The 26,057-nt window shown below is 42.1% G+C and overlaps 1 protein-coding gene across 10 annotated transcripts in view; it reads left to right on the top strand.

The window, feature by feature from the left end:
- The first annotated feature begins 611 nt into the window (after positions 1-611).
- Positions 612-26,057, top strand: part of SCAPER (S-phase cyclin A associated protein in the ER) — a 535,706-nt gene continuing 510,260 nt past the window's right edge. For 6 of the 10 annotated variants that reach the window (XM_074392618.1, XM_074392622.1, XM_074392621.1 and 3 more), the window contains exon 1: positions 612-678. The gene's annotated coding sequence lies outside the window, so the exon portion shown is untranslated. The other 4 variants (XM_074392619.1, XM_074392624.1, XM_074392620.1 and 1 more) reach the window with 3 other exon arrangements.

The following is a 26,057-nucleotide window of genomic DNA, read 5'->3' on the forward strand; positions in this document are numbered from 1 at the left end:
GCCGCGGGTGAGGACGGAGACGGAAGGGAAAGAGCCGTTTCCCAGCGGGAGGAAAAGGGGGGGAACGTTCGATTGATAATTACGGTCTGCACTGACTCTCTTTTCTAGGTGGTTCAGACTGATTTACATGTTATTTAGTCCATCACGTGCTTGTCCTTGAAGCAGAGGAGACGCATTCGCCGGGTCCCTGTCCTCGGACCTCCCAAGCCTGGCGCGCGGGAGGGCCCGACGAGCTTCCGCGAGGCCTGGCTGCGCCGGGCGGGCTCCCGTCCGGGGCTCGCAGCAGCACAGATTGCCGCGCGGCGCGTCTCCAAGTCCCGAATCTCCGGCCTGACTGTGGCGGCGATAAGGCCGGCGGAGGGAAGAGGCCGAGTACCAGAAAGGCCGGTGCGGCTAAGAGCGGCCGTGCGAACTCAACCCGGGAAGAGAAGCGGCTTCGGAGAAGACGCGCCGAACCAGCCCTCCGACCTCCCGCCTGCGCGCCCCGGCGGCGCGGACCCCGGTGCGCCTGCGCGTGGGCGGCGCGGGGCCGGCGGCGGGGAGCGGCTGAGTCACGTGGTGCGCCGGGGAGCCGCCCCGCCCCTCCGAGGCCGCGCGGCCCCGCCCCGCCCCGCCCCGCCCCGCCCCTTTCCCGCCGGGACGCTCGGAGCCGCCCCGGACTGCGCAGGGCGGCCGGCGGTGAGTGTCCGCGAGGGGCGTGCGTCGCGCAGACCCGGGCGGGTCCGGGCCGTGGCGCGGGCCGTCTCCATGCCTGCGGGGACCGGGGGACAAAATGGCGGCGGGGTACGCCCTTTCACCCTCCTCCCCTCACCTGGGAGTGCGGGCGGAGCGGGGCCGGGATCGCTGCTGGGGGAGGGGAGCCGCCGTCGCCGGGGGCGGGCGCGGGGTCGGCCTCCGGGCCGGGGCGGGGGTGAGCAGCGGCGGGGCCTGCGCTGAGGGCTCGGTGGGGGTGCGAGGGCCGCGGGACCCCGCACGCCACGCGGTCCGGGGGGTGAGTGCGGGGCTGCCCCGGCCGCGGGGGACGAGGCTTCTGGAATGTTGAAATGCGAGGGGCTCCCGCGGGAGCCTCCCTCCGTTTGACAGGTGATGGCCGTCGTCGTCCTCCATCCCGGCAGGGTTTCCCACGCTCTCCCCGCCCCGAGACTCCGAGCTTGGTGCGCGGGCAGCAGGGCGGGAATGGCCTCTCCGCCTTCCAGAGGCGCGAGGCCTGGAGGGGTGAAGGGCCCTTCGCACCTGGGAGTGGGGGGACCCAGCCCCCCGCTCTGTGACCGCTCTTTTCCCCGCGCTTTCCTTCGCGCCTTTCCCCTACACCGTTTTCCAGTCGCGTTCGTGGGAACGGCAGCAGGGAGGAACAGATTGTGAGAAAGCCGGCGGAAAACTGGTCCCCTAGGCACCGGGCAGGGGCTCCCGCTGAGATGGAGCCGCCGGCTCGCGAGCCGCTTCCTGTTGCTGCTGGACTGCATTGCTGCTTCTGTTTGTGACAAGTTCCTTTCCATGAAAATCGCCGTTCACTAGGAGTCATTTTACCGAATAGATACTGATTCCTTATATGAGTGATAGTTTCTCTTAGTTTATGGATTAATTTCATCATTTAACTTTTCATCTTCATAAACAATCTGCGGTAGAAGGATGGGAGGGCTAGGAGTAATGCTTGTTTTATGAATAGGGAGACCGGGACTCAAAAGGTGACTTGCCTAGATCACCAGCTGGTGAGTGGTAGAGCTGGGATTCAGTGTTCTGACCTAATGTTGGTAGTCTGACCACTGTCCCACTCAGGCCTATGCTGCTGTTCTGTCCCTTTTATTATTTCTCTTAACTATGACTTTTCCTCAAAGTTTGTTGGGTTCAGATTGATTTATGCCATTTATTGAAGAATGATATCCACTAAAGAATGAGTATTTTGGATCAATCAGAGTCAGTTTTTAATGTGATTTGGAAGGTTGTCTTTGTGGGAGAAGTAATCAGCTTTGAAGGCAGACTGATTTTAATTTGAATCTCAGCTCCACTCTTTGTTTTTGGCGAAGTAATTTTTCTGAGCCTTTCTCATCTGTAAGATAGGAATACCCACCTCATAAATTTGTTGATAGTAATAAATTAGGTGTCTGTAAAGCATTTAGAACTGTTCCCGGCCCATGGTAAGCCCTGAATAAATGCTGTTTTCCTCCTTTCTCCCCACTCCCTTGAGCTGCATTAAAAATACCTTATGTGGTGGGCGCGGTGGCTCACGCCTGTAATCCCAGCACTTTGGGAGGCCGAGGCGGGTGGATCACGAGGTCAAGAGATCGAGACCATTCTGGCCAACATGGTGAAACCTGGTCTCTACCAAAAAAATACAAAAATTAGCTGGGCTTGGTGGCGCACACCTGTAGTCCCAGCTACTCTGGAGGCTGAGGCAGAAGAATTGCTTGAATCCTGGAGGCGGAGGTTGCAGTGAGCTGAAATCACGCCACTTCACTCCAGCCTGGCGCCTGGTTGGTTCCAGGTCTTTGCTATTGTAAACAATGCTGCAATGAACATTCGTGTGCATGTGTTCTTATAGTAGAACGATTTATAATCTTTTGCATATATACCCAGTAACGGGATTGCTGGGTCAAATGGAATTTCTATTTCTAGGTCCTTGAGGAATCGCCACACTGTCTTTCACAATGGTTGAACTGATTTACACTCCCACCAACAGTGTAAAAGTGTTCCTATTTCTCGACATCCTCTCCAGCATCTGTTGTCTTCAGACTTTTTAATGATCGTCATTCTAACCGGCATGAGATGGTATCTCAATGTAGTTTTGATTTGCATTTCTCTAATGACCAGTGATGATGAGCATTTTTTCCTATGTTTGTTGGCCTCATGTATGTCTTCTTTTGTAAAGTGTCTCTTCATATCCCTTGCTCGCTTTTGAATGGGCTTGTTTTTTTTTCTTGTAAATCTGTTTCACTTCTTTGTAGATTCTGGATATCAGCCCTTTGTCAGATGGGTAGATTGCAAAAAATTTTTTCCCATTCTGTTGGTTGCCAATTCACTCTAATGACTGTTTCTTTTGCTGTGCAGAAGCTGTGGAGTTTGATTAGGTCCCCTTTGTCTGTTTTGGCTTTTGTTGCCAATGCTTTTGGTGTTTTGGTCATGAAGTCCTTGCCTGTGCCTATGACCTGAATGGTTTTGTCTAGATTTTCTTCTAGGGTTTTTATGGTGTTAGGTCTTATGTTTAAGTCTTTAATCCATCTGGAGTTAATTTTGGTGTAAGGTGTCAGGAAGGGGTCCAGTTTCTGCTTTCTGCACATGGCTAGCCAGTTTTCCCAACACCATTTATTAAACAGGGAGTCCTTTCCCCACTGCTTGTTTTTGTGAGGTTTGTCAAAGATCAGATGGTTGTAGATGTGTGGTGTTGCCTCCAAGGCCTCTGTTCTGTTCTATTGGTCTATGTCTCTGCTTTGGTACCAGTACCATGCTGTTTTCATTACTGTAGCCTTGTAGTATAGTTTGAAATCCAGTAGTGTGATGCCTCCAGCTTTGTTCTTTTTGCTTAGAATTGACTTGGCTATGCGGGCTCTCTTTTGGTTCCATATGATGTTTAAGGTCGTTTTTTCGAGTTCTTTGAAGAAGGTCATTGGTAGCTTGATGGGGATAGCATTGAATCTGTAAATTACTTTGGGCAGTATGGCCATTTTCACGATATTGATTCTACCTAACCATGAACATGGAATGTTTCTACATCTGTTTGTGTCCTCTCGTTTTGTTGAGCAGTGGTTTGTAGTTCTCCTTGAAGAGGTCCTTTACGTTCCTGTTAGTTGTATTCCTAGGTATTTTATTCTCTTTGTGGCAATTGTGAATGGCAGTTTGTTCTTGATTTGGCTCTTTTTAAGTCTGTTATTGGTGTATAGGAATGCTTGTGATTTTTGCGCATTGATTTTGTATCCTGAGACTTTGCTGAAGTTGCTTATCAGTTTGAGGAGATTTTGGGCTGAGACGATGGGGTCTTCTAGATATACAATCATGTCATCTGCAAATAGAGACAATTTGACTTCCTCCTTTCCTATTTGAATACCCTTTATTTCTTCTTCTTGCCTGATTGCTCTGGCTAGAACTTCCAATACTGTATTGAATAGGAGGGGTGAGAGAGGGCATCCTTGTCTCGTGCCAGATTTCAAAGGGAATGCTTCCAGTTTTTGCCCATTCAGTATGATATTGGCTGTTGGTTTGTTGTAAATAGCCTTTATTATTTTGAGATATGTTCTGTCAATACCTAGTTTATTGAGGGTTTTTAGCATAAAGGGCTGTTGAATTTTGTCAAAGGCCTTCTCTGCATCAATTGAGATAATCATGTGGTTTTTGTTGTTGGTTATGTTTATGTGGTGAATTACGTTTATAGACTTGCATATGTTGAACCAGCCTTGCATCCCCGGGATGAAGCCTACTTGATCATGGTGGATAAGCTTTTTGATGTGCTGTTGCAATTGGTTTGCCAGTATTTTATTGAAGATTTTTTGCATCTGTGTTCATCATGGATATTGGCCTGAAGTTTTCTTTTCTTGCTGAGTCTCTCTCGGGTTTTGGTATCAGGATGATGTTGGTCTCATAAAATGATTTGGGAAGGATTTTGTCTTTTTGAATTGTTTGGAATAGTTTCAGAAGGAATGGTACCAGCTCCTCTTTGTATGTCTGGTAGAATTTGGCTGTGAACCCATCTGGACCTGGGCTTTTTTTGGGTGGGAGGCTCTTAATTGCTGCTTCAACTTCCGCCCTTGTTGTTGGTCTATTCAGGGTTTCAACTTCTTCCTGGTTTATGCTTGGGAGGATGCAAGTGTCCAGGAATTGATCCATTTCTTTCAGGTTTACTAGTTTATGTGCATAGAGTTGTTTGTAATAATCTCTGATGATGATTTGTATTTCTGTGGAATCTGTGGTGATATCCCCTTGATCGTTTTTTATTGCATCTATTTGATTATTCTCTCTTTTCTTTTTTATTAATCTGGCTAGTGGTCTGTCTATTTTGTTGATCTTTTCAAAAAAACCAGCTCCTGCATTATTGATTTTTTTGACGGATTTTTTTGTTTCTCTATCTCCTTCAGTTCTGCTCTGATCTTAGTTATTTGTTGTCTTCTGCTAGGTTTTGAGTTTTTTTTTTTTTTTTTTTTTTTTTTTTTTTTTTTTTTGAGACGGAGTTTCGCTCTTGTTACCCAGGCTGGAGTGCAATGGCGCGATCTCGGCTCACCGCAACCTCCGCCTCCTGGGTTCAGGTAATTCTCCTGCCTCAGCCTCCTGAGTAGCTGTGATTACAGGCACGCGCCACCATGCCCAGCTAATTTTTGTATTTTTAGTAGAGACGGGGTTTCACCATGTTGACCAGGATGGTCTCGATCTCTCGACCTTGTGATCCACCCGCCTCGGCCTCCCAAAGTGCTGGGATTACAGGCTTGAGCCACCGCGCCCGGCCGCCTGTCTTCTGCTAGGTTTTGAGTTTTTTTGATCTTGCTTCTCTAGATCTTTCAATTTTGACAATAGGATGTCGATTTTAGATCTTTCCTTGCTTCTCATGTGGGCATTTATTGCTATGTATTTTCCTCTGGACACTGCTCTAAATGTATCCCAGAGATTCTGGTACGTTTTGTCTTCGTTCTCGTTGGTTTCGAAGAACATCTTTATTTCTGCCTTCATTTTATTGTTTATCCAGTCAACATTCCAGAGCCAGTTGTTCAGTTTCCATGAAGATGTGCGGTTCTGTGTTAGTTTCTGAATTCTGAGTTCTAACTTGATTGCACTGTGGTCTGAGAGACTATTTGTTATGATTTCCATTCTTTTGCATTTGCTGAGGAGTGATTTGCTTCCAATCATGTGGTCGATTTTAGAGTAGGTGTGATGTCGTGCCGAGAAGAATGTATATTCTGTGGATTTGGGATGGAGAGTTCTGTAAATGTCTATTAGGTTTGCTTGGTCCAGGCTTGAGTTCAAGTCCTGGGTATCCTTGTTAATTTTCTGTTTTGTTGTTCTGTCTAATATTGACAGTGGAGTGTTAAAGTCTCCCACTATTATTGTGTGGGAGTCTAAGTCTCTTTGTAAGTCATTAAGAACTTGCTTTATGTGTCTGGGTGCTCCTGTATTGGGTGCATATATATTTAGGATCGTTAGCTCTTCTTGTTGCACTGATCCTTTTACTGTTATGTAATGTCCCTCTCTGTCTCTTTTGATCTTTGTTGCTTTAAAGTCTATTTTATCAGAGACTAGGATTGCAATTCCTGCTTTTTTTTTGCTCTCCATTTGCTTGGTAAATCTTCCTCCATCCCTTTATTTTGAGCCTTTGTGTATCCTTGCATGTGGGATGGGTTTTCTGGATACAGCACACCGATGCGTTTTGGCTTTTTATCCAATTTGCCAGTCTGTGTCTTTTGATTGGGGTATTTAGCCCATTTACATTTAGGGTTAATATTCTTATGTGTGAATTTGATCCTGCCATTTTGATGCTAGCTGACGGTTTTGCCTATTAGTTGCAGTTTCTTAATTGTGTTGATGCTCTTTACCATTTGGTATGTTTTTGCAGTGGCCGGTACTGGTTGTTCTTTTCTATGTTTAGTGCTTCTTTCAGGAGCTCTTGTAAAGCAGGCCTGGTGGTGATGAAATCTCTGAGTACTTGCTTGTTCGTAAAGAATTTTATTTGTCCTTCACTTATGAAGCTTAGTTTGGCTGGGTATGAAATTCTGGATTGAAAGGTATTTTCTTTAAGGATGTTGAATATTGGCCCCCATTCTCTTCTGGCTTGTAGGATTTCTGACGAGAGATCTGCTGTGAGTCTGATGCGCTTCCCCTTTGTGGGTAACTCGACCTTTCTCTCTGGCTGCCCTTAGCATTTTCTTCTTCATTTCAACCCTGGTGAATCTGATGAATATGTGCCTTGGGGTTGCTGTTCTTGAGGAATATCTTTGTGGTGTTCTCTGTATTTTCTGGACTTGAATATTGGCCTGCCTTGCTAGGTTGGGGAAGTTTTCCTGCCTAATATCCTGAAGAGTATTTTCCGGCTTGGATTGATTCTGTCCGTCACATTCAGGTACACCTATCAAATGTAGATTAGGTCTTTTCACATAGTCCCATATTTCTTGGAGACTTTGTTCATTCCTTTTTTCCGTTTTTTCTCTCATCTTGCCTTCTCGTTTTATTTCATTGAGTTGATTTTCGACCTCTGATATCCTTTCTTCTGCTTGGTGAGTTTGGCTGTTGAAACTTGTGTATGCTCTGCGAAGTTCTCGTGTTGTGTTTTTCACCTCCGTCAATTCACTTGTATTTCTAAGTTGTTTATTCTCATTAGCATTTTTGTCAAATCTTTTTTCAAGTTTCTTAGTTTCTTTGCATTGGGTTAGAACATGTTCTTTTAGCTCACAGAAGTTTCTTCTTATTCACCTTCTCAAGCCCGTTTCTGTCAATTCATCACACTCATTCTCCATCCAGTCTTGTTCCCTTGCTGGTGAGGAGTTGTGATCCCTTGTAGGAGGAGAGGCGTTCTGGTTTCAGGTGTTTTTCTCCTTTTTATGCTGGTTTCTTCCCATCTTTGTGGATTTATCCACCTGTTGTCTTTGTAGTTGTTGACTTTCAGATTGGGTTTCTGATTGGACGTCCACTTTGTTGATGATGAAGTTATTTCTTTCTGTTTCTTCGTTTTCCTTCTAACATTCAGGCCCCTCTGCTGTAGGACTGCTGAGGTCCACTCCAGGCCCTGCTTGCCTGGGGATCACCTACAGTGGCTGCAGAACAGTAAGGGTGGCTGCCCGTTTCTTCTGCTTTTTCCCGGAAGGATACCTGCCCGATGTCCATCTGAGCTCTCCTTTATGAGGTGACCCTTTGGATATATGGGGGTCAGGGAGCTGCTTGAGGAGACAGCCTGTCCTTTACTGAGCTCTGCAGGCAGTGGGCTCTGCCCTGCTGCTATGTGAACTTCTGTTTATATGGTTATAGTTAGAACTGCCTCTGTGATGGCGGCCCACCTCTGTAATTGTGGACTCTCTCTGTAATGGTGGGCTGCCTCTGCAATGGCGGACTGCCTCGGTAATGGTCGATGCCCCTCCCCTACAGAGCTGGACCTTCCAGGGTTCAGCTGTGCTTGCTGTGAAACTCAATCCAGAGCGTTTCAGATTGCTGTTTTTTTGTAGGGGTGGGACCAGCCAAGCCTGATCACCTGGCTCCCTGCCTCAGACCCCCACCTTTTTTTTTTTTCAGTTGAATGGGCGACTCTGTCTCCCAGGTGTTCCAGTCGCCTGTTGAAAAGGTGCCGGAATCTGTGTGATTTCCCGTGTAGCGACCCACTGTGGCTGAGATTTGTGGCCCTTTTTTTGCCCGGGAATCTCCTGGCCTGGCTCCCTGTTTCAGTCCCCCTTTTTATCAGTTGAATGGGCAACTCTTGTCTCCCAGGAGCTCCAATCACCAGCTAAAACGGCGCCTGGACCCGTGTATTTTGTGTGGAGACTTGCTGTACTCGGGCACCGGCCAAAACAGCTGCGCCAGCCGAAACAGCCCCGCTGGTGACCCGCGGGTCTCCTGCGCCTGGGAATCTCCTGGTCTGTGAACAATAAAAATCCATCTGTAAATGTGGTGTCCACTCACCCTCTGCGCTTTTGCTGGGAGCTGCAATCCTGAGCTGCTCCTAATCAGCCATCTTGGATCCCCAGAGTAGTTTTAAAGGAGAAACCGAACTTCTTTGGGAATTACGAGTGAATGTTCTTTAAACACTTAGAAAGTGGTGGTATTATTTAGGAGGAAGTTTAATAGAATTCTGTCTAATGGTGCAATTTGATATCCATTGTGCAATTGGCATTTCTGAAATTATAGAAGAGAAAACTGTAAATGGCTGGCATAACAAAAATTAAATCACTAATAAAATTCTGCTTGCAGTTTCTGCTGGATGATAACCTTTCTTTAACAAAAAGTTCAACTTTTATTATAAAGGGTACATGTGCAGATTTGTTACATGGGTAAATTGTTTGATGCTGATGCTTGGGGTCCCAACTATCCCGTCACACAGGCTGTAAGCATAGTATGCAACAGGTGGTTCTTCAGCTCACGCCCCCCGCGGTCTACTTATCTCCGATGTCTATGGTCTAGTGATCTCCAGTGTCTATTGTTCACAACTTTACAATCACGTATTTGGTGTTTAACTCTCACTTCTTTTCTCACATTAAGTCACTTGACAGTGGTCTCCAGCTCTATCCATGTTGCTGCAGAGGGCATGATTTTTTTTTTTTTTTTCTGGCTCAATAGTATTCCATGGTGCATTTGTAGATAACCTTTTTCACAAACATGTTTGGCTTTCACTTATTGGCTATAAGTCTTGTAAAATATAAAGAGTGAAAAGATCTACAGTCCAATGATGGAGCTAGCCTTAAAAATTATTAGAAATTATTTATGGAAAGGTTTTATCTTCTGTGACATGAAACACTAAAGATTTCATGAAGTTTTCCTGAAGTTATAACTTCTTAAAGTAATATGTTCATCTTATGTCATTTTGAAACATATGAAAAAGAGAATGGAAGAACTGCTATGTATCAATCTATTGAAAAATTACCCATATGTAATCCATGGGTAGTATTATTCCATTAAAATTACCTACCCCTGAATTGTTTTGAAGCAAGTTTCAGATGTCATATTTCATTTGTCAAGATTTTAGTATGTATTAGCCCCGCTTTTAATATAGTATTGGGAAAAAGAGAAAGTTTCGATATTTTCAATGGAGCATGCAACATTCATGAGAGAAAATAAGTAATTTAGTTGACATATTCATGGCAGTATATATAGAAGTAATCAGAATTGAAAATCTTATTAAGTTAGAATTATAAAATGTCTATATTGCTCTTCAAACTACTCATTTTTACCATAATACACTTATTTTCCACTTAGCTAAGATGTGAGCAGTTACTGGTAGTTTTTGAGTATGCCTACAACAACATCAAAGTATCAGACACAGAAGGGCAAGTACTCAGATTTTCTTAAATCAGATTTAAGAAAATCTGAGTACTTGCCCTTCTGTGTCTGATACTTTGGAAAAGGCAACAGCGTGGGTGGTAGATGTTGTGAACCCTAGAGAGGAACGGTGATTGCAAACGTCATTTTTTTCTACAATGTATTGACCAATATGTGGATAATTCATAGATGTACTATCCTGGCTTCAGTTAGATGGGCCCCTATATTTTAGAGTAGTGCTACCAGCAGGCTTAGGTTTATCACTACTTTGGGTGTGTCAGTTACTTCTTGCCCTTCTACAACCTGTGTACTCAAACCTGGATAAAGAAAAGAGAGAGGCCAGGCGTGGTGGCTCACACCTGTAATCCCAGCACTTTGGGATGCCAAGGCAGGTGGATCACAAGGTCAGGAGTTCAAGACCAGCCTGGCCAAGATGGTGAAACCTTGTCTCTACTAAAAATACAAAAATTAGCCAGGCGTGGTGGTGGATGCTTGTAATCCTAGCTACTCAGGAGGCTGAGGCAGAGTATTGCTTGAACAGGGAGGAGGTTGGAGTGAGCCGAGATGGTGCAACTGCACTCCAGCCTGGGTGAACAGAGTGATACTCTGTCTCACATTCCCATCTCTAGGATTCTTAGGCATCTCTATAGATACTTTGGGATTGCAGAGCAGAATTAGACAATTGAGACTTCAGTTCTGAACAAGGCAGGAACTTGTTTAGACTCTTTGGGCTCAGCCAAACCTATTGTTCTTTCCCTATTTACCACCTTTTTTTAATTCCTTTTTTGGGTGCTCCACTTTCTGCATGGCTACTGTTTTTTTGCAGCCCCGAGTTTCTCAAATTTCATTTGAGTACCACATCAATATTTGCCATAGCCAGATTTTTTTTTGTATCTTAACATTTAAAATAGTATTACAGATAATTATGTAAATTATTATATAGGCGTTAACTTAGTTATGGCAAATATCATGAAGGTAGTAACGGAATGATTCCAATTTTGGACATTTTGGATTAGGACATAGCTTGCTTTCTTTTCTAATTTAAAGCTTTATTGAGATACATTTCACATAACATAAAATCGACCCATTTAAAATGTACACTTCAGTGATTTTAACGTATTCACAGAGTTGTACATCCATTACCACAATCAATTTAGAACATTTTCAATACCCCAATATGAAACCCCATAAGCATCAGCAGCCATTTCTTGTTCTGGCCGCCCTCCCCACTTTCCCATCTTATCTGCGGCTCTAGCCACACAATAGTCTACTTTCTGTCTTTATGATTTGCTATTCAGGACATTTCACATAAATGGAATTATATGAAATGTGGCCTTTTGTGTCTGGCTTCTTGCATTTAATGTAATGTTTTTAAGATTCATCCATGTTATAGCACGTGTTAGCCCTTCATTTTTATGGCCGAATAATATTCCATCATACGGCCATACCACATTTTATTTATTCATTTATCAGTTCGTGAACATCTTGCATGGCTTCTGCTTTTTGGCTATTGCTGCTGAGAATATTCCTGTAGAAGTTTTTGTGTGAACTTGTGTTTTCATTTCTCTTGAGTATAAACCTAGGAATGGAATTTCTGGGTTATATGGTAAGTTATCTTTTACTTTTTGAGAAACTGCCATGCTGTTACCAAACCAGCTGTACTATTTTACATTCCCACAGCAGTATGTGAGGATTCCAGTTTCTTCACATCTTCTCCAACACTTGTTTTATCTATTTTTTTGACTGTATACATCTTGGTGGGTATGAAGTTATGTCTCATTGTGGCTTTGGTATGTATTTCCCTAAGGACTAGTGATTTCAACATCTTTTCATATGTGTATTAGCCATTCATACACATTTTTGGAGAAATGAAAACATTTTTTGGAGAAATGAAAACCCTTTTAACTTGATATAGTGGTGCTATTTAACCTGACATGGGTGCTTATTCTTCCTCTTGCTTGCTCTCTGTTGGCTTTTTATTCATATAATTAAATGAATTGCTCCCCAGAAGTCCTTTATGGTACAGTAGTCTACTGTGAAATATACATCTTCTACTTATATTTATTATTGGACTGTAGTATCTGTTTACCTCAGAGCACCTGGAAATATCTGGAATTTATCTAAAAAAAAAAACAAAAACGTATATCTTAATTACTATTGACTTCCAGTTCACAGGCAGAGACAATAATCTGTCAGGCGCCTAATTGAACAGTAGTGTACCTAACCCAGCAACGTAAGGATTTGAAGTTAATCCGTATCTGGTGGGACTAAAGAAATGACAACTCGCCGGGCGCAGTGGCTCAAGCCTGTAATCCCAGCACTTTGGGAGGCCGAGGCGGGTGGATCACGAGGTCAAGAGATCGAGACCATCCTGGTCCACATTGTGAAACCCCGTCTCTACTAAAGGTGCAAAAAATTAGCTGGGCATGGTGGTGCGTGCCTGTAATCCCAGCTACTCTGGAGGCTGAGGCAGGAGAATTGCCTGAACCCAGGAGGCGGAGGTTGCAGTGAGCCGAGATCGCGCCATTGCACTCCAGCCTGGGTAACAAGAGCGAAACTCCGTCTCAAAAAAAAAAAAAAAAAAGAAATGACAACTCAGTCTTTTTTTTTTTCCAAGACAGAGTCCTTCTCTGTTGCCCAGGCTGGAGTGTAGTGGTATGATTTTGGTTCACTGAAACCTCTGCCTCCTGGGTTTAAGGGATTATCGTGCCTCCATCTTCTAAGTAGCTGGGACCTCAGGTGCGCACCACCACACCCAGTTTTTTTTTTTGTATTTTTAGTAGTGATGGGGTTTTGCCATGTTGGCCAGGCTGGCCTTGAATCCCTGAGCTCAGGCAATTCTGCCTGCCTCAGCCTCCCAAAGGGCTAGGATTATAGGTATGAGCCACTGTGCCAGGCCAATAATTCAATCTTGAAATAACTTTTTTTTCCTCTTTGGAGGAAAAGGCCTGTAATTAGATTTTTGTGAACTCTGGAGTCACAGCCTAGTTTAATCTGTAATTTGGAAGTACTTTAAATCATTACACATTTTTAAAGTTGTAATTGCAGTGCAGTACAAGCATATATCAGAAAATCAGAAAATCACAAAGAAAAGAATTGCCCATAATCTTTGTGGTGCGCAGCTACCAAGTATTGAGTGTGGTTTTTTGCCATCAAACATTTCTTCACATTTACTTTCTTTGATTTTGAAAATAACCCTACAAAGTAGATTTTTTTTTCTTTGAGACAGTCTTGCTCTGTTGCCCAGGCTGAATTGCAGTAGCTTGATCACAGCTTACTGCAACCTCTGTCTCGTAGGTTCAAGTGATTCTCCTGCCTCAGCCTCCCGAGTAGCTGGGATCACGTGCGCATGCCACTACGCCTGAATAATTTTTGTATTTTTAGTAGAGACGGGGTTTCAGCATGTTGGCCAGGCTGGTCTTGAACTCCTGACTTCAGGTGATCTGCCCGCCTTGGCCTCCCAAACTTCTGGGATTACAGAGGTGAGCCACGGCGCCTGGCCCAAAGTAGGTATTTTTACTTTTGTGTTATAGCTGTATACCCTGAGGCTCAAAAATTTTAAAGAATTTACCTAAAGACTGTGTAGTTTGTAATTGACAGTCTTCGGGTATGGATTTGCATCTAACTTCAGAACTTATTCTTTTTTTAAAAAAATCAATATTTTTAGAGATGAGGTCTCACTCTGTCACCCAGGCTGGAGTGCAGTAGCACAATCATAGCTTACTGCAGCCTCTGTCTCCTGCACTCGAGTGAGCGCCCCTCCTCAGGCTCAAGTAGCTGGGAGGTTGTCCCACAGTACAAGTGTGTGCTACCACCTGTAGTTTTTTTTTTTTTGTATTTTTGGTGGAGATGGAGTTTCTCCATGTTGCCCAGGCTGGTCACAAACTTTAAGCTCAAGTGATCTGCCTGCCTTGGCCTCCCAAAGTGCTAGGATTATAGGATTACAGGCATGAGCCACTGTGCCAAGCCTAATATTGTTTTTTCTATTTCTGTGAGAAACATCATGGAAATTTTGATAGGGATTATGTTGAATTTGTAGGTTGCTTTGGGTAGTGTGGATATTTTAGCAATGTTAATTCTTTCAGTTCATGAATGTGGGATGTCTTTCTCTTTGTGTTATTTTCAGTTTGTCATCAATGTTTTATGGTTTTCAGTGTATAGATCTTTCTCTTTCTTGGTTAGATTTATTCCTAAGTATTTTATTATTATTATTATTATTATTATTATTTTTTTTTTTTAAGACAGGATGTCATTCTGTCACCCAGTCTGGAGTGCAGTGGTATGATCACAGCTCACTGCAGCCTTGACCTCGCCAGGCTCTGGTGATCCTCCCACCTTAGCCTCCTGAGTATCTGGGACTACAGGTACACACCACTATGCCTGGCCAGTTTTTGTATTTTTGGTGTAGAAACACAGTTTTGCCATGTTGCCCACGCTGGTCTCCAACTCCTGGGTTCAAGTGATCCACCTGCCTTGGCCTCCCAAAGTACTGGGATTACAGGTGTGAGCCACTGTGCCCAGCCTTTTATTGTCTTTTGTGCTGTTGTAAATGGGATTGTTTTCTTGATTTCTTTTTTGGATGATTCATTGTTAGTGTGTAAAAAAGCTACTGATTTTTCTATTTTGTATTTTGATTTTGTATACTACAACTTTACTGAATTTATTAGTTCTAACAGTTTTTGGTGGAGTCTTTAGGGTTTTCTGTATATAAGATCATGTCATCTGCAAACAGACAATTTCACTTATTTTTTTCCTAACTTGGATACCTTTTCTTTCCTTGACTAATTGCCCTTGCTAGGACTTCCAGGACTGTAATGAATAGAACTGAATGAGATGGCATTCTTGTCTTGTTACTGGTCTTAGAGGAAAAGCTTTTCCCTTTTCACCGTTGAGTATGATGTTAGCTGTGGGCTTGTCATCTATGATCTTTCTTACTACATTACTTGTGTACCTAATTTGTTGAAAGTTTTTATCGTGAAAGGATGTTGAATTTTGTCAGATGCTTTTTCTGCATCTATTATAGATGATCACATGATTTTCATTCTTTGTTTTGTTAATGTGGTGTATCTTATGTGTTAATTTGCATATGTTGAGCCATTCTTGCAACCCACAAATAATTCCTACCCGATCATAATGTATGATACTTTCAATAAGCTGTTGGATTTGGTTTGCTGGTATTTCATAGAGGATTTTTGAATCTATATTCATCAGGGATATGGGCCTGTAATTTTCTTTTCTTCTAGTGTTTATGTCTGGTTTTGGTATTAGGGTAATATTGGCCTTGTAAAATAAGTTTGGAAATATTTTCTTCTCTTCTCTTCAGTTTTTGGGAAGAGTTTGAGAAGGATTGGTATTAATTCTTCATTAAATGTTTGATAGAATTCACCAGTGAAGCATGAGGTCCTGGGCTCTTCTTTCTTGTGAGTTTTTAACTACAAATTCGATCTTCTTACTCATTATTGATCTGGTCAGATTTTTTATTTCTTCATGATTCAGTCTTGATAGGTTGTCTATTTCTAGGAGTTTACTTATTTTTCTAAGTTATTGAATTTGTTGGCATGTAATTGTTCAAAGTAGTCTTTTATGATCCCTTTATTTTTATGATACCAGTTGTAATGTTTCCTTACATTTATAATTTTGTTTGAGTCTTTTTAATCTAGCTAAAGGTTTTTCAGTTTCATTTATCTTTTTCAAAAGCAACTCTTAGTTTCATTGATCTTTTCTGTTTCTTGACTCTCTATTTTGTTGATTTCTGCTCTGTTATTATTTCCTTATGCTGACTTTAGGTTTAGTTTTTTTTTTTTAGTTCTTTGAGGTATAAACTTAGGTTGTTTATCTCAGTTGTTTTGTCTTTCTCTTTTTTTCATTTCCATAGATGGGATCTTGCTACGTTGCCCAGGCTAGAATATAGAGACTAGTCTCAGGCATGATAATAGCACACTATACCCTTGAACTCCTGGGTTCAAGCAATCCTCCCACCTCAGTCTCCTGAGCAGCTGAGATTACAGGTGTTCACATCATGCCAGGCTGAGATCTATCTGTGTCTTTTTTTTTTTTTTTTTTTGAGTTGAAGTCTCACTCTGTTGCCCATGCTGGAGTTCTGTGGTGTGATCTTGGCTCACTGCAACCTCCGCCTACTGGGTTCAAGTGATTCTCCTGCCTCACCCTCCCCTCCCAAGTAGCTGGGACTACAGGTGCATGCCACTGCATCCAGCTAATTTTTTTATGTTTAGTAGAGACGGGGTTTTACCATTTTGGCCAGGCTGGTCTTGAACTCCTGACCTCAGGTGATCCTCCTGCCTCAGCTTCCCAAAGTGCTGGGATTAAAGGCGTGAGCCACCACACTCAGCCTTGTCTTTATGTAGGCTTGATTTCCCTTTTGATTTTTTTCTTTGACCCATTGATTGTTTAGGTGTGTGTTGTTTAATTTCCACATATATGTGACTTTTTCAGTTTTCTTCTTGTTACTGATTTCTAGCTTTATACTGTTATGGTCAGAAAAGATACTTGGTATCGTTTAAATCTTCTTGAATTTGTTTTTTTTTTTTTTTTTTTTTTTTCCCACAGTTAGGTTTTATTGACAGTAAGACATCATTACTGGACTTGGATGGAAGACTAAATGTAAACTTATATCATACTTTAGTGCCTGTTTTCCAAATAGCTATTGACATAAAAAGTAATTAAGGAAATGCAAAGTTAAAGAATAGCTTTGAAAACTTGCATTAGGTTCTAACTGACAATAACCAACATGGCCACATGAAATTTTTTCTTCTGACTTTTATGGGGAGTTAGTTAGTTATTTCAAGTTTCTTCTTCTTCTTTTTTTTTTTTTTTTTTTTTGTGGCGATTCCTTAATGACCTAAAAATAGAAATCCCATTTGACCCAGCAATCCCATTACTGAGTATATATCCAAAGGATTATAAATCATTCTACTATAAGGACACATGCACATGAATGTTCATTGCAGCACTGTTCACAATAGCAAAGACCTGGACCAACCCAAATGCCCAACGATGATAGGCTGGATAGGGAAAATGTGGTACATGTACACCATGGAATATTACGCAGACATCAAAAAGGATGAGTTCGTGTCCTTTGTAGGGACATGGATGAACCTGGAAACCATCATTCTCAGCAAACCAACACAAGAGCAGAAAATCAAACACCGCATGTTCTCACTCATAGGCGGGTGTTGAACAATGAGAACACATGGACACAGGGAGGGGAGCACTACACACTGGGGTCCGTTGTGGGGACATAGGGGAGGGACAGGAGGGTGGGGAGGTGGGAAGAGATAGCATGGGGAGAAATGACAGATACAGGCGAGGGGACGGAAGGCAGAAAACCACACTGCCATGTGTGTACCTATGCAATAATCTTGCATGTTCTTCACATGTACCCCAAAACCTAAAATGCAATAAAAAAAAAAGAATTCGTTAAGACTTACTTTGTTCTCTAACATATGACCTGTCCTAGAGAATATTGTATGTGCTTGAAAATATTGTATATTCTGCTGCTGTTCGATGGAATGTTCTGCATATGTCTGTTAGGTCCGTTTGGCCTATAGTATTGTTCAAGTTCACTGTTTTCATGTTGACTTTTTTGTCTGGATGATCTATCCCTTGTTGAAAGTGGGGCATTGAAGTCCCCTACTATTATCGTATTGCTATTTTTCCCTTCAGTGATGTTAAAATTTTGGTGCTCCAGTGTTGGGTGCGTATATGTCTACAGTGGTTATATCCTTTTGATGTATTGCCCCTTTATCATTATGTAATGACTTTCTTTTTAACTGTTACTTTAAGTTCAGCAGTACAAGTACAGGTGTGTTATGTTGGTAAACTTGTGTCATGGGGGTTTGTTGTACAGATTATTCCATCACCCAGGTATTAAACTTAGTACTCATCAATTGTTTTTCCTGATCCCCTCCCTCCTCCCACCCTCCACTGTCCAGGAGGCCCCAGCGTGTGTTGTTCCCCTCTGTGTGTCCATGTGTTCTCATCATTTAGTTCTCACATGTAAGTGAGAATATGCAGTGTTTGGCTCTCTGTTCCTGTGTTAGTTTGCTAAGGACAGTGGCCTCTAGCTACATTAATGTCCTTGCAAAGGAAGTGATCTCATTCTTTTTTATGGCTCCATAGTATTCTATGGTGTATGTGTACACATTTTCTTTATCCAGTCAATCATCGAGGGCATTTAGGTTGATTCTGTGTCTTTGCTATTGTGAACAGTACTGCAATGAACATATAGGTGTATGTGTCTTTATAGTAGAATGACTTATGTTCCTTTGGGTATATGACCAGTAATGGGATTGCTGGGTTGAATGATATTTCTGTCTTCAGGTCTTTGAGGAATCACCACAGTATGTTTCACAATGGTTGAACTTAATTTACACTCCCACCAACAGTGTATAAGTATTCCTTTTTCTCCACAAGCTTGCCAGCATCTGTTATGTTATGTTATGTTGTTTATTTATTTACCTAGAAACAGAGTCTCATTTGTTACCCAGCCTGGAGTGCAGTGGCGTGATCTTGGCTCACTGCAACGTCTTCCTCCCAGGTTCAAGCGATTCTCCTGTCTCAGCCTTCCAAGTAGCTGGGATTATAGGTGCCTGCCACCACATCTGGCTAATTTTTGTATTTTTAGTAGAGACAGGGTTTTACCATGTTGGCCAGGCTGGTCTCGCACTCCTGACCTCAAGTGATCTGCCTGCGGCCTCCAAAAGTGCTGAGATTACAGGCGTGAGCTACTGCACCTGGATGCATCTGTTATATTTTTACTTTTTAATCATAGCCATTTTGTTTGGTATGAGATGGTGTCTTACTGTGATTTTGATTTGCATTTCTCTAATAATCAGTGATGTTGAGCCTTTTTCCTTTTTTTCCTTTTCCCTTGAGACAGAGTCTTGCTCTGTCACCCAGGCTAGAGTGCAGTAATTCAATCTCAGCTCACTGCAACCTCCACCTCCTGGGTTCAATCAGTCCTCCCACCTCAGCCTCCCGAGTAGCTGAGACTATAGGTGCACACCATCATGTCTGGCTAATTTTTGTATTTTCAGTAGAAATGGGGTTTCACCATGTTGGCCAGGCTGGTCTCGAACTCCTGATTTCAAGTGATCCACCTGCCTTGGCCTCCCAAAGTGCTGTGATGACAGGTGGTAGCCACTGCACCCGGCTGGCTTTTTTTCATGTGATTCTTGGTTGCATATATGTCTTTAGAAAAGTGTCTGTTTATGTCCTTTGCCCACGTTTTAATGGGGTTGTTTTTATCTTATAAATTTGTTTCTTATAGATGCTGGATATTAGACCTTTGTACAGTTTGCAAAAATTTTCTCCCATTCTGTAGGTCATGTGTTTACTCTGTTGTTAGTTTCTTTTGCTGCACAGAAGCTCTTTAGTTTAATTAGATTCCATTTTTCAATTTTTGCTTTTGTTTGTGATTGCTTTTGGTGTCATCATGATGAAATCTTTGCCGGTGCTTGTGTCCTGAATGGTATCGCCTAGGTTGTCTTCCATGGTTATTTTGGGTTTTACATTTAAGTCTTTAATTCATCGTGATGGCATAAGGAAGGGGTCCAGTTTCAATCTTCTGCATATGGCAGCCAGTTATTCTATCACTATTTGTTGAATAGGACATGCTTTTCCTATTGCCTGTTTTTGTCAGGTTATTTGAAGATCGGATAGTTGTAGGTGTGCAGTATTTTTGCTGGGTTCTCTGTTCTGTTCCATTGGTATATGTGTCTGTTTTTGTACCAGTATCCTGCTGTTTTGGTTACTGTAGCCCTGTAGTATAGTTTGAAGTTGGGTAAAATGATGCCTCTAACTTTGTTCTTTTTGATTTGGATTGCCTTGGGTATTAGAGCTCTTTTTTGGTTCCACATGAATTTTAAAATAGTTTTTTTTTTTTCTTCTGTAAAGAATGTCAGTGATAGTTTAATAGGAATAGCATTGAATCTGTAAATTGCTTTGGGCAGTATAGTAATTTTTACAACATTGATTCTTCCTATCCATGAGTATGGAATTTTTTTTTTTTCCATTTGTTTGTGTCATGTTCTGATTTCATTGAGCAGTGATTTGCAGTTTTCCTTGTGGAGATCTTTCACCTCCCTGGTTAGCTGTATTCCTAGATATTTTATTCTTTTTGTGGTGATTGTGAATGAGAGTTTGTTCCTGATTTGGCTCTCGGTCTGACTGTTGTTGATATATAGGAATGCTGGAGATTTTTTTGCACATTGATTTTGTATCCTGAGACTGCTGAAGTTGTTGATCAGCTTAAGAAGCTTTGGGCTGAGACTATGGGGTTTTCTAGATGTAAGATCATGTTAATAACCTTCTTTGTTGTGACTTTTAAAAATTTTTATTATTTTAAGAAATAAGGTCTTGCTGTGTTACCCAGGCTAGCTTCAAACTCCTGGGCTCAAGTGATTCTTCCTCCTCAGCCTCCTGAGTAGCTGGGACTATAGGTGTGCACCACCGTGCCTGGCTTGTTGTGACAGTTTTTGACTTAAAGTCTGCTTTGTCTGATACCTGAAACAGGGCAGGTGTAGCCATGTCTTCTCTGTTTTGGTTATCATTTGCGTGAAGTATCTTTTTCTGTCTCTTCGCTTGCGGCTTACTTTCATGAAGCTAACATGAGTCTCTTATAGGCAGCATATAGTTGCATCTTGTTTTTTAATCCATTTAGCCACTGTATGGCTTTTGATTGAAAAAATTAATCATTTGCATTTAAAGTAATTATTGATAGGTAAGGACTTGCTACTACTATTTTGTTGTTTTCTGTTTTGTAGTTCCTTTGTCCCATTCTTCCTGTCTTCCTTTGTGACTTGATATTTTTTTGTAGTGGTATGCTTCGATTTCTTTCTCTTCATCTGTTTTGTATGTACTACAGGTTTTTTACTTGGTGGTTGTCACAGAGCTTACATAAAACATCTTATAGTTGTAATAGTTCGGTTTAAAATTTTTTTTTATTGTACTTTAGGTTCTGGGTGCGTGTACGGATCATGCAGGGTTGTTGCATAGGTACATACCTGGCAATGTGGTTTGTTGCCTCCATCCCCCCATCACCTATATCTGGCATTTTTCCCCATGTTAACCTTCCCCAACCTCCCTACCCTCCTGCTGTCCCTCTCCTGGCTCCCACTAACAGATCCCAGTGTGTGATGCTCCCCTCCCTGTGTTTATGTGTTCTCATTGTTCAACACCCGCCTGTGAGTGAGAACATGCGGTGTTTGATTTTCTGTTCTTGTGTCAGTTTGCTGAGAATGATGGTTTCCACCTTCATCCATGACCCTACAAAGGACACAAACTCATCATTTTTCATGGCTGCATAGTATTCGATGGTGTGTATGTGCCACATTTTCCTTGTTCAGTCTATCATTGATGGGCATTTGGGTCGGTTCCAAGTCTTTGCTATTGTAAACAGTGCTGCAATGAACATATGTGTGCATGTGTCTTTATAATAGAATGATTTATAATCCTTTGGGTATATACCCAGTAATGGAATTGCTGGGTCAAATGGAATTTCTATTTCTAGGTCCTTGAGGAATCGCCACACTGTCTTCCACAATGGTTGAACTAATTTACACTCCCATCAGCAGTGTAAAAGTGTTCCTATTTCTCCACATCCTCTCCAGCATCTGAAGTGTCTGTTCATATCCTTTGCTCAGTTTTGGGTGGGTTTGTTTTTTTCCTTGTAAATCTGTTTTAGTTCTTTGTGGATTCTGGATATTAGCCCTTTGTCAGATGGGTAGATTGCAAAAATTTTTTCCCATTCTGTTGGTTGCCAGTTCACTCTAATGATTGTTTCCTTTGCCGTATAGAAGCTCTGGAGTTTAATTAGGTCCAATTTGTCTATTTTGGCGTTTGTTGCCATTGCTTTTGGTGTTTTAGTCATGAAGTCCTTGCCTTCATCCTGAATGGTTTTGCCCAGGTTTTCTTCTAGGGTTTCTATGGTATTATGTCTTATGTTTAAGTCTTTAATCCATCTGCAGTTAATTTTAGTGTTAGGTGTCAGGAAGGGGTCCAGTTTCAGCTTTCTGCACATGGCTAGCCTGTTTTTCCCACGCCATTTATTAAACAGGTAATCGTATCCCCATTGCTTGTTTTTGTCAGGTTTGTCAGAGATCAGATGGTTGTAGATAATGTGGCTTTGCCTCCGAGGCCTCTATTCTATTCCATTGGTCTATATTTCTGTTTTGGTACCAGTACCATGCTGTTTTGATTACTGTTGCGTTGTAGTATAGTTTGAAGTCAGGTAGCATGATGCCTCCAGCTTTGTTATTTTTGCTTAGGATTGTCTTGGCTATGTGGGCTGTCTTTTGGTCCCATATGAAGTTTAAAGTGGTTTTTTCCAGTTCTGTGAAGAAGGTCGATGGTAGCTTGATGGGGATAGCATTGAATCTATAAATTACTTTGGGCAGTATGGCTGTTTTTACGATATTGATTCTTCCTATCCATGAGCATGGAATGTTTCTCCATCTGTTTGTGTCCTCTCGTATTTCCTTGAGCAGCGGTTTGTAGTTCTCCTTGAAGAGGTCCCCTACATCCTTTGTTAGTTGTATTCCTAGGTATTTTAATTCTCTTTGTAGCATTTGTGAATGGGAGCTCGCTCATGATTTGGCTCTCTGTTGGTCTGGTATTGGTGTCTAGGAATGCTTGTGATTTCTGCACATTGATTTTGTATCCTGAGACTTTGCCGAAGTTGCTTATCAGTTTAAGAATAGTCTGTTTTAAGGTAATAAGAACTTTGATGGCATATGAAAACTCTGCATTATAACTTCTCCTTGCTGCACATTTTATGTTATTGATGTTATAAATTACGTCTTATATTTACCCAAACCAAAATTTTGTAGTTGTAGTTATTATAGTTATTTATTTTTATGAGAATTTTTTTTTTTTAGATGGAGTTTTGCTCTGTTGCCAGGCTGGAGTGCAGTGGCACAATCTCAGCTCACTGCAACCTCCGCCTCCCAGGTTCAAGCTGTTCCCCCTGCCTCAGCCTCCTCAGTAGCTGGGATTACTGGCACATGCTGCCATGCCCAGCCAGGATTTTATATTTTTTAGTAGAGATGGGGTTTCACAATGTTGGCCACGATGGTCTTGATCTCCTGGCCTCGTAATTCGCCCATCTCCACCTCCCAAAGTGGTGGGATTACAGGTATGAGCCACTATGCCTGGCCTTTTTTTTTTTTTTTTGTGAGACAGAGTCTCACTCTGTAGCCCAGGCAGGAGTGCAGTGGGGCAATCTCGGCTCACTACAATCGCGGCCTCCCAGATTTAAGCAATTCTCATGCCTCAGCCTCCCGAGTAGCTGGGACTACAGATGTGTGCCAACACACCTGGCTAATTTTTGCATTTTTAGTAGAGATGGGGTTTCACTGTGTTGGCCAGGCTGGTCTTGAACTCCTGGTCTCAAGTGATCCACCTATCTTGGTCTCCCAAGGTGCTAGGATTACATGTATGAGCCACTATGACCAGCCAGTTACAGTTATTTTTAATACTTTTGCCTTTTAACTTTTATGCCGGAGTTAAGTGGTTTTTACATCACTATTACAGTATTAGGGTATACTGAATTTGACAGGTATCTTTACCTGTATAGTGAGTTTTATTTTTTAAATTTTTAAAAAATGTGTTTTATTTTTTAAATTTTATTTTATTTTGATCTTTGACGGAGTCTCACTCTGTCTTCCAGACTGGAGTGCAGTGGCACAATCTCAGCTCGCTGCAACCTCTGCCTCCTGGTTTCAAGTGATTCTCCTGCCTCAGCCTCCTAAGTAGCTGGGATTACAGGTGTGTACCACCACACCCAGCTAATTTTTATATTTTAAGTAAAGACAGGGTTTTGCTATGTTGCCCAGGCTGGTCTTGAACTCCTGACCTCAGATGATCCACCCACCTCGGCCTCCCAAAGTGCTGGGATTACAGACGTGAGCCACTGTGCCTGGCTGTGAGTTTTCTTTTTATACATTTTCACATTGTTAGCATCCTTTAAAAAAATTTGTACAGATTTGTGGGGTTCATGGACAATTTTGTGGAAATGTGAATTATTATACCCTCTATGGAAAACAGTATGGAGATGTCTTTAAAAATTACAAAATAGAATTACCATTTAATCCAACAATCCCACTACTGGGTATCTACCCAAAAGAAATCAATATACAAAAATGATACCTGCACCTATATGTTTATTGCAGCAGTATTCACAGTAGTAAAGATAATGAAATCAATATCAACAGGTGAATGGTTAGTGTTCCTTTGTTTCAACTTGGAGAACTTCTTTTAGCCTTTTTTTAAGGTGGGATGAACTCCCACAGCTTTTCCTTGTCTGGTAGGGTTATGGTTTTAAATAGGGCCTGGTGTGCATGGTGGCTCATGCCTGTAATCTCAGCACTTTGGGAGGCCGATATGCATGGATTCCTTGAGCCCAGTAGTTCAAGACCAGCCTGGGTAACATGTTGAAACCCTGTCTCTCCCAAAAAATACAAAAGTTATCCAGGCATGGTGGTGTGCACCTGTAGTCCCAGCTACTCAGGAGGCTGAGTGGGGAAGATGGCTTGAGGTGGGAGGCAGAGGTTGCAGTGAGCCAAAATCACACCATTGCACTCCAGCCTGGGCAATAGAGCTAGTCCCTGTCTCAATTGTGGTCTGGCTAACAGACCACAATTGAGTAAGTGAATGAGTGTTATATGGGAAGGCCTCATCGAGAGTGACATTTGTGCAGAAATAAGTGAATTGGGAGTGTTCCATACGGGAGGTCTAACAGGTATAAACCTCTAATGCTAGAATATGTCTGGCATGCTGGGAAACATACAGAGGCCAGTGTGACTGGAGTAGAATGAATGCTGGGAGAAGGGGTATGTGGAATTAGAAAATTCTGGACCTGATAGGCCACCGTGAGGACTTCGGCTTTTACCCTGAGTGAAATGGAGAGACGCTGGGGCTTTGTGAGCAGAGGTCATATATTTAAAAAAATATAACAGCTTTACTGGTAAACGATTCATGTACCATATAATTTCCCCATTTAAAAATAGTTTTTAGTATGTTCACAGTTTTGCAGCCATTACCATAATTAATTTTAGAACATTTTCATCACGTTCTAAAGAAACCCTGTACTTATTAGCAGTTACTCCTGATTTTCTCGTAACCCTCCAGCCTTCAGCGAACTGTTTTCTGACACTATGGCTTTGACTGTTACGGACATTTCTTATATGTGAAATCATACAATACTCTTTTATTACTAGCTTCTTTTGCTTAGCATAAGGTTTTTAAAGTTCATATTGTAACATGTATCAGCACTTTGCTTTGTTTTGTCTTTTATCCATTATTATGTCCTTTAATTCGTTGTGTGAATATACAACATTCTATTTATCCATTCATCAGTTGATGAGTATTTGGGTTGTTTGTACTTTTTAGCGTTACACATAATGCTGCTGTGAACATTTGTATATAAATTTTTATCTGGACATATGTTTACATTTGAGGTACTGCATTTTAAAGGAGCAGATTTTCTTGACAGAGGATCAGTGACTTAGGTGCTCTTCCAGAAGGAGGTCTGGTTCCAGTTGCTGCTTTCTTTTCTTTGTTCTCTGACTCTTCATACAGGGTTAGGTCATTTTTTTTAAAAGCAATTTCCCTGTCACTTTGTGTTTTAATTTCTCTGATTTGGATGTCTTTGAGTAAAAGTTTGGCCACATTAAATAGGTTTTCTGAAAGGTACAGGCTGGTGTGTGTGTGTGTGTGTGTGTGTGTGTGGTTTGCACTATTTATTGCGGAAGTAAAATTAAAGGTATTTTCTGTATAACGGTTTACTTCCTTTGAAACAGTAGGTAGCTAGTCAGGTAGGTATAGGCAGGACAGGCAAGGTTCCCCCAGCCCACACCTGGAGTGCTGAGAGATCATCAGGTGGTGGTCAGGCGGTTGTTAGCTATTTCTCTAAAGTAGTGATTGGTCACAGCCGGTGCTAGGAAAAGGTAGGCTCGTAATAGAAAACACCTGAAACTGATCAGCGGCTTCCCAACAAGATCTCAGGAGTGGGAGAAGTAATGGAAGATCCCGGAAGTAGGCCGCTGTATAAAGCCCCCGAGTCAAGAGGTCAGGCTGCACACCCGCTTAGCTGTCTTCCAGGTTGT

Source organism: Saimiri boliviensis, chromosome 2 (genome assembly GCF_048565385.1).
Source record: "Saimiri boliviensis isolate mSaiBol1 chromosome 2, mSaiBol1.pri, whole genome shotgun sequence".
Lineage (NCBI taxonomy): Eukaryota > Metazoa > Chordata > Mammalia > Primates > Cebidae > Saimiri > Saimiri boliviensis.